Here is a 16181-nt window from a genome sequence, read left to right as displayed (position 1 = left end):
CACACGAATTCAACACGAAAATTAACCTTCGCAAGGTCCTTCGGCAATTTTTTGGCATGCCAAAGATTTTGCCACTGCTCACGAAGTTGCTGCCGGAGCCTGAGAAACTCCACCAGCGATCATACGAAGGCTTAAGATGCCCTCACGAATGGCCCGATGTTGCTACGATCATAGCCGAATTTGAACATTTCCTTTATCGTGTGTCCATCGGGTTGTTTTATTGCACAACAAAATCATGTAAACATATTATGTAAATAACCCAATTTGTGTTCTGGTGAAACTAAAAAGGATATAATATATTATTTTGAAGGAGAGTTGACAGGAAGTTGTTGTTGTTATGGAAACAACAGTACGGAGAAAACGTAATATTTTCTACATATAAAGACGGATAAAGTAAAGAACAAAGTCTGAAGATATTCGGGACAGTGTGACAGGGGCTTACGAGAGACAAAAAACATTTTGTGGAGCAGGGTTTTGTTCATGATCTGTTTGATTTTGATTGGGGAAAAATCGATCTGTGTGATGATGTAGAAACCGCATGGTCTTATTTTATCTTGGTTTTATGAAGATCATTGATAGACATGAGGGAGGCGTGTGGTGCAGTGGGTTGTGAGTTGGTATTCGGATCAGGAGGTCACAGGTTCAACCCCACTGTAGTCAGCATGTCGTTGTGTCCCTGGGCAAGACACTTCACCCCAAAATTGCTCCTCTGGGGATTGCCCAGAGTATTGAGTATGTAAGTCGCTTTGGATAAAAGCGTCTAACAAGTGACATGTAATGTACCACTGTGTACATTTAGAGTGAAGGGACGAGACAATCCTTGGTTTTCTGCTAATCTGTCCAGTCTCCTTCATGAGAGAAACAAGGCCTGGGCAAAGGCTAGGAAATGAGGCTCAGAGGTAGAATGGCTGCATTTTAGGCAGCTAAGGAATAGCTTCACTTCACATATCAAAAGTGCTAAATCTAAGTACTATCTGTCAGTAACCACAAAGAATATGAATAATCCTGGAAAATTTTGGAAAGCCATTAAATCGTTATCCACCGGCGATATCCGTAATGAGCTACCTCCGTGCATTACCACAGCATCTGGCTCTATATCGGACAGGGCTACTATGTTAAATTGCTTTAATGAGCATTTTGTGTCCTGTGGTTCTCTATTTGATTCTGTCACTAACTCTGCTTCTGTGAACACTACAGTATGTGACTCTGAAAAACGTGTGTTGGAAAACCCTTTAGTTTTACCCCTTTTACTGTTGATGTTGTTCGTGAAGCTTTAACCAAGTTAGATCCTAAGAAACCGGTTGGCTCGGACAACGTAGAACCTTTCTTTTTAAAGATAGCTCTCACTACTCTTTTTAACCTCTCCCTCAGCACTAACACAATTCCAAAATAGTGGAAGTCAGCGTATGTCCTGCCTTTGCTAAAAGGAGGGGAGGCCACCTTATTAAATAACCATAGGCCAATCTCTAAGTTGTCAGGTTCTGGCTAAGGTTCTTGAACGCTTAGTGAGTGAACAGGTAAAGGTGTTTTTATGTACAAATGACATCCTGTCTAAACATCAGTCAGGCTTCAGAAAGCAACACAGCACCATCACTGCCACAATGAAAGTGGTGGAATGACGTGGTGAGTATTTTAGATAATAAGCAGAGTTGTGCAGCTCTATTTATTGACCTTTCCAAAGCGTTTGACACCGTCGATCATCACATCTTAAGCAGAGGCTAGACAGTATAGGCATGTCCAGCCATGCAGTAGGGGGTTTGTAAACTACCTCTCTGAAAGGTCCCAATGTGTTCATTTTGATGGACTGTCTTCTGAGTGGTTGAACATTGCAAATGGTGTTCCCCAAGGTTCTGTTTTAGGTCCACTTTTATTCTCCATCTACATCAACAGTTTAGGTGAAAATGTGGATGAAGCTACTTTACATTTTTATGCGGATGGATACTGTGATGTATTGTGCAGTCCCTCCATTAAGGAGGCTGGTGTTAAATTACAGGCTGTTTTTAACATTATTCAGACTCAGCTCTCTGAACTAAAGCTTCTTTTAAATGTGGATAACACCAAGGTAATGCTCTTTTCAAAAGCTAAAAAGACACCAGAGCCTGTTTTAGATATTGTAACTACGCAAGGAATAAAACTTGAAGTGGTTACCTGTTACAAATACCTTGGTATTTGGCTTGATGATTGTCTCACTTTTAAACTTCATGTCAATAACCTGCTTAAAAAGCTGAGGGTTAGGCTAGGTTTCTTCTAGGAACAAGTCTTGTTTCTCGCTTGAGGCCAGGAAAAGGCTCTGTGACCTTTGACCTGTGCTGGACTATGGGGATCTGGTCTATCTGAATGCACCTGCCAATTGCCTGGTCAAGTTAGGTGCTGCGTATCACAGTGCACTGAGATTTGTGACAAACTGCAAAGCATTAACCCATCACTGTACCCTGTATGCAAGGGCTGGTTTGCGTTCACTAACTGTACGGAGTCTCAGTCACTGGTACATTTTTATATACAAAGCCATGTTAGGGAAACTTCCATCCTACATCTGCTCCCTGATCTCACGGAACATTGTAAGTGGCTACTGCCTGAGATCGCATGCTGTGGTTTTATTAAATGTGCCAACTGCTAGGACTGTCTTAGGGAAGACAGCTTTTAGATGCAGCTCCTCTGTCTTGGAACAGTCTGCCAATTAAATGGAAACTGAACAATCTGGTGCCACTAAATGTTTTTAAAGCTCGGTTGGATGCTCGTCAATCGGAAGCTATTCGTACCTGTTCATGTGGATAATTATGTAAATGATGCTGTATGATGTCCTTTTGTTGTTCTATTTATGTTTTTATGTTTCATGTGGAACTACTTGAGCAGGTCTCCCTTGAAAAAGAGATCAATGATCTCAATGGGATTTATCTGTATAAATAAAGGTTTGAAATGAAATGATTTTAACGCTTCCAAGCTCCCTTGTCTTAAAGTCAAAATTATTTGTTTTAATACATTTTTGATCGTTTCCTAAATACACATGAAATACATCTGTAAATACTGTAATGTCTGAAGCTTTTACATGTTAAAAACATAGGTTGATCACAGGTAGCAAAATGAGACTTTTAAATGTCATCACACCAAACATTAGCCACCTTCAGCTTAGCGGTGGTGATGTAGCGTCATGCGACCGTCATGATATTAATTTAAAGCCTAACGTTAGCCTTCACTTAAGCTGATTGCATTCATGCTTCAGCTATTATAGAAGTATCATAGACATGTGTTTGCCACGGATCTTTTATTTGCAATATTTCAATCCAATGGAAAAATCCCAGTACGTTTAGTCATTATCTTTGACCTAACTAGGATGAAAATTGCCGCTATGAACTAGATAGACCCAGGAGGAGAGTTGACTGTTTGACTGTTTGCTCACGTTTTTCTGACCCATTATCTATGATCCATCCCTCCTAACATGGGCACCGTAACTCAGCGCCATGATGCACTGTGGGTAGCTGCCTTCATCTTTATCATTTTAACCACTTCCCCCCCTCTGGGTCTTCTGCTTCCAAACCACATTTGTCTCATGCCCAGGGTTTGTGTTTCCTCTGTGAATCACACACGCACCCGTTTCTCATCTCAGGTAGAGGGTGGGTGGCCTCAGAGGAATCTCCCTGCTGGGTTCATTAACTCTGCAGGACAAGCACATGGCATAACTCTTTTGCTCTGTACACTTTTTAAGAGTTAGGGTAACTTTAACTTAACACTCTTCTGAATTTAGAATTTTACTTGGCATTTTCTAATTAATCAGATAGAGAGTAGACATTGTAGGCTTTCCAAAATAAAAACTGTCAAGTAGCAGATACATCAGAAGTTTACAAGCATGAGCTTGTATGGGTGTTAATGTAAGGTGACCAGATTTTCAAAATTAAAACCGGGGACATTTTGAGTTTTGCCATCAATATATCATTAACATATCCAATTTTCTTCACTGTTAAAGAAAAAAGGGGGACAATTCTGGTTTAATGTAATTCAAACATTTTAACTGTTGGATTCAAACAGTTCATATATGAGACTTCAGGTCTTTTATTTTGAAACTGTTTTCTGCTTTATGCTGAAATGAAATGTGTAAGAAGAAAGTGAAGAATTTAGAATGAAATTATACATGAACATGGGAGCTTGAATGTGTGATGAGAGAAGAAAAGAAAGTAAAAAGGCTTGGAAAAGCAGCAGAATATTTGAACTGCAAATTTCTGAACTAACTTGATGACGAATGATCTGTCGCCATGGCAACGGCATTTGATGACACCCCATAATACGCTTAGATGCGTTGATGGCTGCATCGTTACCAAACCTGGCATATGGTGAGATCTCAGATTTGGCGTAGAGCTGTTGAGGCATGGACCGGTGATATACAATTGAAGATTGTGGGACGATTGTATCGTGTCGATTGGACTTACAGCCACATCGTGTTTCATGGTGAGTGGTCTGTCGCCATGGCAACGGCATGTGATGACACCCCATAATATGCTTAGATGCGTTGATGGCTGCATCGTTACCAAACCTGTGAAGTTTTGGGGCGTTTGGAGCATTTTCACTGAAGTTATGAGAAAACCTTGTTTCATGACGAGCATTGTGTTGCCATGGCAACGGCATTTGAAGAAATATCAAAACTGTCCCGTAGATGTCTTCACGGCTGGACTGTTAGCACAAATGTGAAGTTTGAGCACTTTTTAAATATTTTCATAGGAGTTATAGCAACAACACGTTTTATGGAGTATTTTCACTGAATTTATGAGAAAACCGTGTTTTATTACATTACTCTCTCTCTTCTCTTGATCACCCTCTCTCTCTTCTCTCTCTCTTCTCTTGATCACCCTCTCTCTCTTCTGTTGATCGGCATATGATGATGACACCCCATAATTGACGTAGAGCTGTTGAGGGCAGGACCGTTAACCTCTATCTGAAGTCTGCTGCTCTGAGCAGGTCAGTTGGAGCGAAGACATCATCGTGTTCCATGACACAGGTGTTTATATTTGAGATCACAGGTTTCCATTGTTCTGAATGAGAGATAAACCTCTTACATGTGAACGTTTTGTGGAAGAACCGTAACAGATATCTGTGAAATTTCAAAACGTGAAGCATGTCAAGGAACTTGAGTATCTGAAGTGTCATTTTTGTGTAGTTTTGTGTTAATAATGTGGCCTTTTTGGCAGTTTAACTAAAGGTGTGCGGCTGCTGCTGTGAGGAAATATCAGCCTGAAATTACAATGGGCTTTAATGGAGGCATGTTGAAAGTTTTTGTCACTTCATGCCCTCAAGATGCATTTTGTTTAATTATTTTTACCTAATTATTTGTCATTTTTCAAGCTACGAGATGTTTTCCTACGTTTGTCATGATAAATTATGTCTCAGGAATGTAGGGTTTGGGAATTATGGCAGCTTTAAAGAAATATATGAAGGCAAATTTCAAGATTTTCTACCCTCTAGCTGTGACATCACGCACTCTAGTTAATGTTAAAATCTGAAGAAAACCTCTAAAACAAGGTCTGAACAATGTTTAATGTCTCTAAAAGTAAGAATCAGATTTAAAAGTTGTTTTACACGAATAATCAGAAAGATGTTTAACATTTTAAAGTTGGAATGATGTTTCTGAGTGAAAGTATGAATGAACAGTTAGCAGTTGAAGTCGCATGAAGATTTGTTGAAGTTGAAGATTTTCTCCATTGACTTCAATGGTTAAAAATGGGATGTATCTCTGGAATTATGAAAGTTATGAATGAGAAAAGGAATAGCCATTGATTCCCGACCGAGCTGAACGTTTTGATGTTTGAACGGAATTTCTGCGATGTTCAATGCGGGAGGAGAAGAGGGCCAAAATAAGTCTGCGGAATAATAATAATAAACTTTTCGTCCGTAGAATAACAACTAATGAAGCTTAGCGCAAGTTCAGACAGGAAGACCTAACACTCCGTATTGCGCGTCATGGCAATACTTGCTCCCTGCATCTAAATGACAGGGAGCGCCTCTCCTCAGCTAAACCTATCACGCCCCTCCATTTACAAGGCTAATCATCGCACCTGTTAACCCCTCTATATATGCTCTCCCCTGTTCTATCAGCTGTCTTCCAGGTGTCAACGCGCAAGCAGCAGCAGGGCTTCGTCCCAGCTCCAGGCATTATTCATCAGCTCCGCAGTCTGGCGGATTAAGCTACAGGCGGCATTCCCCAGTCGGCTAGCGGTTCCAGCCGGCCGCCCGCAAACCCGGACTTGGGAGGAAAAGACAAGGAAATCGGGCTCCACGGAAGTTCCTCCAGCTTAATGGAAACGGGCTACTTCACCCAAACAATTGACGTACGCCTTCAGTCTCTCAAGAGGGTATCACTGGCTTCATGGCCGCTCAAATGCGGCGCTTCCGGCTTCACGCGGAACGGGTCCTCATCGCATGCGAAGCTTTACCCATTCTGGCTTCAACCACAACCCCTCCTGCAGGCAGGCAGGGCTCAAGCTACATCCCATTGGAGCTACTTCCTCCTGCGCCTCACCTCTAAAACAGACGTCAGGGTAGCGCTGGCAAGAGGCAGTTGCAGCAAATTCACGAGATGTTTCGTTATATTGTCATGACATTCGGGGCATGCAGAGCGAGATCACTACCCCTTTAAGAGAGGGGTGTGGCGCGTGCAGGTGTGCTGGGCATGGTATGGTAGAGCGAGCGGGATTCATGTTTTCTAGAAGTAAACAAGGCAGCAGAAAAAGGAATTTCTGTGATCTTACGAAACAGAAGAGCTAAATAAATGCAACGACCTCCCAAGAAGAGCTCGCCTCTCTCCAGTCTTTCCGAAAAAATGGGTTATTGAACCCGAAGCGTGTTGCTTCTGCCCTGGGAGACGACAGAGAGTCACCCCCCCCCCCCCCCTTTTCCTCGACTACGGTCTGGGAGCCGACAGGAAGTTCAATACGATGCATTGCTACCTTTAGTTCAGGGTAAGGTGAGTTTCCAGGCAGTGTTGGGTGTAACGTGTTACAGTATGGAGTTTCAGTAACGTATTACTTGCATTACTAAGGCAGTCGGGTAATTACTACCCATTACAATGCTCAGTAACTAACGCAGTTTCAAGCTTCAACACAGCGTTACCTGAAATGAATGGCGCCAACTCATTTCTAATATGCAAAAGACAAACAAATGCGTCTATGATGTATTTTCTATCAGACGAGATCTCTCTCCCCGGTCTGCGTGCGAGGGGGCGGGGCAGTTTACACACACGCAGCTGCTCCATGCAGCGGAGCACTCTGCGGAGGTGGCGGAGAGAACGCGCTCCGAGGCGTGGTTAAACTTTACCCGTCTCGACGTGGAGAATGCTCGTTGCCTAAGTGCAATAAGAGTTTAGCTTTTGTCTAAATATTTATCAAAAGTGCAGCACATTCAGACAAAGGAATGCACCGTTTTCGACTGTCTAGCAGCTCTGTAGCCCCATCCACAAGTAACGTTTTCACGTTAGGTGTCATGTATGCTAGCAGCAACACACAGAGTTCACTAAATTATACAAACATGGGTTAATGATTAGAGGTAACTGAGTATTTTATTTTGTTGGGCTGTTTTCCGGGAATAATAGTCAAAGCCGTCAGGTGCAGCATAGGCAAGACGAGAGATTTATCATAACTTTAACGAAAACGTCTGCTACCACCCATATCGTACATTCCTCCACATCTGCAGTCCTGCAAGGACGCTCATCCAAGGTCTGTATGCCCCAGGCGCAACCGCAGCTTTGCCAGTACCTCGCGTCAGGAACCACATGGAAAATAATCTTTCAACCCCCCCCCCCCCCACCCGCATTAACGCCACACATTAGCAGTGGCCGTATCTACTCACTCAGACACTCAATGAGTCTTCGTTTTATTCACGGATGCTGCCCATCCGTGGGGTTTTTGGGGAGTTTCTTCAGGGAGAAAGAGAAGTTCACGTAAGATGATAGAAGACAGTCTAATCACCCAATCAAGTGCATCTATGTCTCACCGTGGCGTAATTAAACTGCTAATTAAGCTAGTCCCATATCATGGGTCATGTTTCAGTATTTACCTAAGCATACATCATTTTATGCTGCGCATATTGTCTCATTTATATTGGTTCATGCTCACATGGCTTACGATAAGCCAGGGTATAACATTCATGTCTCATTGTACTCAAGCTAACAGCTGCTTTACATTGTCTACATCTCCCTCTTCCCCCGGACATCGACTCGTGCCGGCAATCCTAGATCTCTGTTTACCTATGGTAAACATGCATATAACTGGTGGTGGTGTCTTAATAGCATTCCAGGGCTTCGTCCAGGATAGGTGCAGCAACCCTGCCGCAATCAAGGTAATTATTCCTCATCCCTACAACAACCAGACGGCCATCCAAGATCTCTCTTTCCTGGTATTTATACATTTAGTGGTAGTGTTCATCTGTGCATTTTAACCCTGCATCGCAGGTCATCGACCATCGTGTCGGCAAGGTTTAGTGGTAGCGTTCACGTAAGCCCGGCGCTGATTCCGGCCGTCGACTTCCGAGTCAGCATCCTATGATGTACAGTAAGCCCGGCAGTGATTCCGGCCGTTGTTTAGTGGTAGTACGTAAGCCCGGCCTGATTCCGGCCGGTGGCTCTCGGGTCAAGCATCTTATGATGTACAGTAAGCCCAGCAGAGAACAGTAAGCCCGGCAGCGATTCCGGCCGTTGTTTAGTGGTAGCGTTCTCGTAAGTCCGGCGCTGATTCCGGTCGTCGACCTTCGGGTCAGCATCTTATGATGTACAGTAAGCCCGGCAGTGATTCCGGCAGATCGTTTAATCCACATGTTAATCTCTCATTTCATCCATAGATTACCGCAGTCAGCCCACAAGACGTTCCGGAAACTCTGCCCAGGAGCCAGCGCTCAACCCGTCAGGATTCCTCCCCTGCATCTCCTCTCTCTCTCTTAAATAGAAGCCCCCTAGAAAGGCACCTCGAATCAGCAGGTCTATGAGGAAGGGCTTAGCGCGTCCACCCTCAAAACATATGATTCACTTGGAGAACGTTTGCGACATTTTGCTTTTCCGTAGGCATCACATTTAAACCTGTTCTCATCTCCACCGTGTGTGCCTTCATGTGCTACTGCGCCACTGATCGCCACCTCAAACCCCAATACATCCGGGGCCTCTTAGCAGGAGTTCAGTTTAACGTTCGCGTTCCGATCTCGGCTTTCCCAGCCTGTTCGCAAACCAGTCAGTCAAACTCATCCTCAAAGGTCTCATTAAAACTTTTCCCCCGTCTTAGACCGGAGACGCCCTATTACGCTTTCCACTTTACGCCTCATGCTCTCCAAACTTAGAAGTGGGTTATTCTCCCCTTATATCGATGCACTACTCGATGCTCTATTTCTCCTAGCTTTTTATGCCTTTCTCAGACCAGGCGAATTTACCACAGCTTCCCTTACTTTCGATTCCAATCGAGACGTCAGCTTTCTGACATATCCTTTCACGCTAGCCACTTTAGTTTATATCTTTAAACACTCCAAATGCGGCGGCGCCTGCTCCGTCATCGCCGCCCGCATCGACTCCCAGTTCTGCCCTTATAAGGCCATGATCAAGTTCCTACGGCTTAGACCTACCTCTAATCCTCTCTCACCATTATTCCTTATCTCAGGGAATTTTCCTTTAAACGCAACGACAGTTCAATGTCTATTTAAAACAAGTCCTCATTAAATCCGGGTTATCACCCCTTCTACACACGGGGCACTCCTTCAGAATAGGCGCAGCTACTTCCGCTGCCAATCAAGGCGTCTCGTCCTCATCCCTGCAACAACTCGGACGGTGGTCCTCCTCCGCTTTCTCATCCTACATTCGCCCTGACCTCAATGCCGTGCTGGCTATCCAAAGGTCTCTCCAACCCTAAACAAATTGGTACGTATGCATATAACTGGTGGTGGTTCTTAGAATATCAGCACGTATGTTGCCCCACGGCTCATGTTCAATTCTGCATATTTAAACCTGTATGTCCAGGCTGTATAATGTGTCCCTGCTAAAGCAGGTTGCCCCGCAAAAATGTTCGGGAAGCCTCGCACGTTCCGGGCACCCGGGGCACTGGTCGGGTCGCTCGGTGCGTCCGGGTAGTCCCCGCTCACCCGGGATGCCCCGTACGTCCGGGACGCCCTGTACGGCCAGGATGCCCCCTCCGGGATGCCCCGTACGTCCGGGAAGCCCTGTGTGGATGCCCTGTACGATCCAGGATGCCCTGTACGGCCAGGATGCCCCGTATGTCCGGGTTGCCCTGTATGTCCAGGATGCCCCGTACGTCCGGGAAGCCCCGTATGTCCGGGTCGTGAAACCTCCGGTCCGTATTATGTTTCCCTGCTAAAGTCAGGTTACCCCGCACATTCGGGAAGCCTCACACGTTCCGGGCACCCGGGGCACTGGTCGGGTCGCTCGGTGCGTCCGGGTAGTCCCCGCTCACCCGGGATGCCCCGTACGTCCGGGACGCCCTGTACGGCCAGGATGCCCCCTCCGGGATGCCCCGTACGTCAGGGACGCCCTGTATGTCCAGGAAGCCCCATCCGGGATGCCCCGTCTGTCCGGGATGCCCCGTACGGCCGGGAAGCCCTGTACGTCCAGGAAGGATGCCCGGGAGGCATCAGTCGCTTAAATCCTCACACGTATTAACCTCTCCTTTTCATCCATAGATTTCCGCTGCATCCCGCAAGGTAAGATTCACATTCAGTACTTCATCCTTCATTCTTTTGGGGGTTCATCGGAAATGGTTCTTCCCTTCCCGATTGATATCCTACTAAAACCTGGGCCTAATCGCCAAAACAACATTCATTCATTTGTGATGAACTGTCATCATTATGTTCCATTGATATAATGTGACCGATAATAAATATGTATTCCATACATCATGTCTCTCCTGATTGAAATGAAGCTTAGCGCAAGTTCAGACAGGAAGACCTAACACTCCGTATTGCGTGTCATGGCAATACTTGCTCCCTGCATCTAAATGACAGGGAGCGCCTCTCCTCAGCTAAACCTATCACGCCCCTCCATTTACAAGGCTAATCATCGCACCTGTTAACCCCTCTATATATGCTCTCCCCTTTCCTATCAGCTGTCTTCCAGGTGTCAACGCGCAACCCTCCTCCACCCCTTCGCCTCCTGCTTCCAACTCAGGGCCAAGCTTATCCTCCTCCCTTCCAACCGGACCTAACCACTTATCACCACCACCAGTGTCTAGACCCAGGGGGGTTCATCGGAAATGGTTCTTCCCTTCCCGATTGATATCCTACTAAAACCTGGGCCTAATCTCCAAAACAACATTCATTCATTTGTGATGAACTGTCATCATTATGTTCCATTGATATAATGTGACCGATAATAAATATGTACATACATCATGTCTCTCCTGATTGAAATAAAATTAGTCACCCAGTGGAAATGTCTTACATTTTACATTCACTCAGTTATAATGTGGTAGTTATACGTAGTATGTTTTAAATTATTATTAATCACATTATATAGTACATATTTCTTAATTTCCCGGCCCCTTTAAGTTATTTTATTTATTTTGTGTCTGCTTCTGAGAAGCTAATGTATAAGTTATACAGTTATTTCTGCAAGAAAATTACAATAAAATGACTGTTTAATCTTCACATCTTGTATTCATGTCTATAATTTTGAGGACCAAATCATTGAAAAGTATCGATAAGAGTATAGAAAAATACCGATACCGATAAGCAGTACCGGTATCGGTATCGATAAAATCCTAACGATATCCATCCCTAATCCTAACCCTATAAACTATTATAAGGAAAGATAATAAACATTAGTTATACAACACTAACTTCAGTGAGTTACAACCCAGCTAGAAATGTTTGGTTCTAAAAACATTCTGAGAATGTTACCATTCATTGTTCTGGGAATGTTTTCAGTGGGAAGTTTTAGTTTGGTTCCCAGAATGTTCTTCTGAAAGGTAGGATAACGTTCTCTAAAAACATTCTTTAAATGTTCGGTGATAACCTTCTTAAAGGTCCCATGTCATGCTTTTCCGGTTATCACCCGTCCCCTCGTGTGTTATGAAGGTTCTTATGCATGTAAAGGGTGTGCAGAGTCAAACCCCTCAAAGTACACCCTGTAGCGAGTACAACTCTAACACAGCCTCCCCAAAACGCCTCGTTGTTGGAGATACGTCACTGTCCATTTGATTCTTCCGGGTACGCATGATGTCAACCCGTACCCGGAACGAAATGGACCAATCCGTGGAGCCGTTATGTTACGTCCGCGGAGCCGTTACGTTAAGCCCCCGCTGATTGGTCCAAATTGACCAATCCAGACACACACACACACACACACACACACACACACACACACACACACACACACACACACACACACACACACACACACACACACACACACACACACACACACACACACACACACACACACACACACACACACAGAGTGCATGCAGCTCAGCTGATCTCTCCTCCCTGGCTGCAGGCTGATAACAGACAGTTGGGATCGCGGCGACATTCTCTCTGCAGACCCATTCTCACAGCGTTTATCAACCTTTTTCTTACTCAATATCAAGCCACAATTATTGTGTTTACTTCGGCTGTGACTTTGTGTGTGCTCAGGGTGAGTTTGGCTGTGTTTCGCTGTGTATCGCTAAACAAGGAAACAACACCGCCACGGAGCTCAGCGCGATTCACAACGTCCCGACCAAGCGGACGTCATTGTGTGTGTCTGCTGCTGTGGGGAAACTATGGAAACTACAGTTTTCTATACAGCGGACTACAAACATGGATGTTCAATAAGAACGAGGGACTACTGTAAACTCATCTAGAGACTCTGCACCGTGCTCTGATGCTGCTGCTTTGCTTTATGAACGTGGACAACAGAGAAACATATTCTTCAGGACCAAAGTTGGAATTGAAATAAAAAAGGAAAGTGAAACTTATGCTCGTCACCCTCTCCCTCCGGTCCACATTAATACCAATGATCCCAATACGTATGATTGTATGAACTAAAGATCTTAAAATCAATACAAATGTATTTATTATAAACGTTAGTCCTTAACATCTATCACTATGTATATCACCATTCAAACATCTTTTAAAAGTTGAACAAACCCCACACAGCTCAGTGAAGACTGAAATGTTGACTTTATTTGATCAGTTCAGTAAAAACGTTCATATTTCTCTTTTTGATTATAATACTGATGAACGTTCAAAACAAAGCACTTTGGCAACTTACCACATACGTTTTAAAATGCTTAATAAGCACCGTAACGTTCATGATATCATTTCTCGGTCATAATCGGTTGTTTCCTTGAACGGCCGACTGTTGTGTGACGGCAAATGCTGCGGCTGCAATGCATTGTGGGGCAGCACTTTCTCCTCTCCTTTCATCAAGGGAGGTCCAGTGGTTCCTAAGCTAAAGGAGGTTATAAAGGAAGTTTGAAACCTCCTTTCCTATCATCTCTAGAGAATTGGAACGGCACATATCATGGCTGCCACTGAGGGACTTCCGGGTCATTTCACTCCGTTAGGAAGGTTCCTAAGCTAAATGGACTATTCGACTTCAGCCTGGGATTGGGCCTCTCTGTCTGGGTCCTTCTCACTTCGGTTAAATGGATTCCTTGCGTCCCTCACTTGCGTAGTTTCCCTGCGTCTAGTCCCTCCCACCAGGGAAGCATGGAGAGACGCAAAGAAACCACGGCTGCAGTCGGATAGTCCAAAGATCAGCTCCTAAGTTCTAACCCTATCTCCTATTCCTTGACCTCTGAGTGAAACGTCACGGGGTTAAGGGATAGTGGATAAGAGAATTCAAAAGGACTTAGGAGAAGAGACTGCGGTACTTTAGAGAATCCGAATGCACTTTCACTATCCAACGTGTTTATGATGCGCCAGGGGACGTCATTGTGTGCGTCTGCTGCTGTGGGGTAACCATGGAAACTACAGTTTTCTATACAGCGGACTACAACATGGATGTTTAATAAGAACGAGGGACTGCTGTAAACTCATCTAGAGACTCTCCACCGTGCTCTGATGCTGCTGCTTTGCTTTATGAACGTGGACAACAGAGAAACATATTCTTCAGGACCAAAGCTGGAATTGAAATAAAAAAGGAAAGTGAAACTTATGCTCCACCCTCTCCCTCCGGTCCACATTAATACCAATGATCCCAATGCGTATGATTGTATGAACTAAAGATCTTAAAATCAATACAAATGAATTTATTATAAACGTTAGTCCTTAACATCTATCACTGTGTATATCACCATTCAGACATCTTTTAAAAGCTGAACAAACCCCACACAGCTCAGTGAGATGTTGACTTTATTTGATCATTTCAGTAAAAACTAACGTTCATATTTCTCTTTTGATTATAATACTGATGAACGTTCAGAACAAAGCACTTTGGCAAGTTACCACATACGTTTTAAAAAGCTTAATAAGCACCGTAACTTTCATGATATCATTTCTCCGTCATAATCGGTTGTTTCCGTGAACGGCCGACTGTTGAGTGACGGCAAATGTTGCGGCTGCAAGGCATTGTGGGGCAGCATTTTCGCCTCTCCTGTCGGTTAGGGAGGTCCAGTGGTTCCTAAGCTAAAGGAGGCTATAAAGGAAGTTTGAAACCTCCTTTCCTATCATTCTCATCATTCTAGAGAATTGGAACGGCTCTTATCATGGCTGCCACTGAGGGACTTCCGGGTCATTTCACTCCTTTAGGAAGGTTCCTAAGCTAAATGGACTGTTCGACTTCAGCCCACGACAAACCGGGAAATGAGTTTTAAGAGCAATGGGACGTCCTTTCCTCCGGAGCGTCACTTGAAGCGACGTCCGTTTGTGATGACGCCGCACAGCTGATCGTCTGACAGCAGCTCTGTCCCCGTTGTTTTCACAAACACCCCCGCCTCTGTTAGTACACATTTACTGACACAAACATTTGTATCATCTGTTGTAGACCCAATAAAATAAAATAAGAACTCATTCTCAAAAAAGATAAACGCCATTCTTAAAATGTATAAACGAACATTAGTTTGATTAATATTGATTAGAGTGCACAAAAGAAATAAAATAATTGAGAGAAGAAAAAGAGACATGTTATCTATCAAAACCCAGTTAGATTAACATTCATTGGATTGCACACTTTGTTTGTTTGTGTGGACATGTAGCACATTAACATTTTAATAGCACTTAATGACTGACTGAATGGAAATGACAATAAATGAAAATGTAAAACGAAAAAAGAATAAAATGATTTTTGACCCCTTTGTTGTTCAGATATATCACATATTTGTAACTAAATTAAACATGAATTGAAACAAAACACGGTATAAACTGAGGAGTGACTCTCGTGAGGTTCATGTGTTTTCTTCACTCCGCTGGGAAACTGCTCTCATGTCAAGAAGCATCAGATCAGTGCATGCACTGCATCGTCCAATCGGTGAGCGATACACAGCAAGGGGGCGGGGCGAGTGTCTGAGGATTTCATCGAAGGATGGTCTGGTGGTTCCTCGATTATAGCTCCTCCATTATCGCTCCTCGCTCCTCGATCCTCGGTCCTCCGGCAGAAATAAGGCCATTGGGACGCTACTCAAGATGGCGCAGACAAATCAACTTCCGCTGAGACCGAGACCGAGGAGCGAGGAAATGAAAAATAAGAGAAGTGAGAAGGGGCCTCTGACTTCTTCTGCTGTTCCATTTAGTGTTTACTTCCTGTCTGACTTCTTCTGCTGTTCCCTATAGTGTTGACTTCCTGTCTGTCTCCTTCTGTTGATTTCTCTGACATCCAGCGCTCTGTCTTTTAACCTCTTTCCTTCTTTATTTTGCTTTTCTGGGGGCAGCTTAGCCATCATGAATCCAAATGTTGTGTTCTCCACAAATATAAAAAAGAATGTTCAAAATGTATTACATGGTGTTTTTTGATAAACTAATGTTTGTTGTCCACAGCTGACATTTAATTTCTGCAGATTGATATCACTGCACATAGTCCCTTGATCCTCCTTAGCAGTGGTCTGGTAGCAAAAGTAGCAGACCTCTGGAACATCCAAATTGACCAATCAGAATCTAGTGTTCAAATAAGCAGTGTTATAGCATGTATCAATAAAGTGTTCTCCAGTGTTGCTATGACTTCTTTAAACAGTTGTAAGGGGCTCTCTTATAGGATATATATGTATAAAGAGAGAAAGTTAGACTCTGGTTCC

Source organism: Pseudochaenichthys georgianus, chromosome 9, assembly GCF_902827115.2.
Source record: "Pseudochaenichthys georgianus chromosome 9, fPseGeo1.2, whole genome shotgun sequence".
NCBI lineage: Eukaryota > Metazoa > Chordata > Actinopteri > Perciformes > Channichthyidae > Pseudochaenichthys > Pseudochaenichthys georgianus.
The sequence above is the reverse complement of the archived record's forward strand: the minus strand, read 5'-3'. Positions refer to the sequence as shown.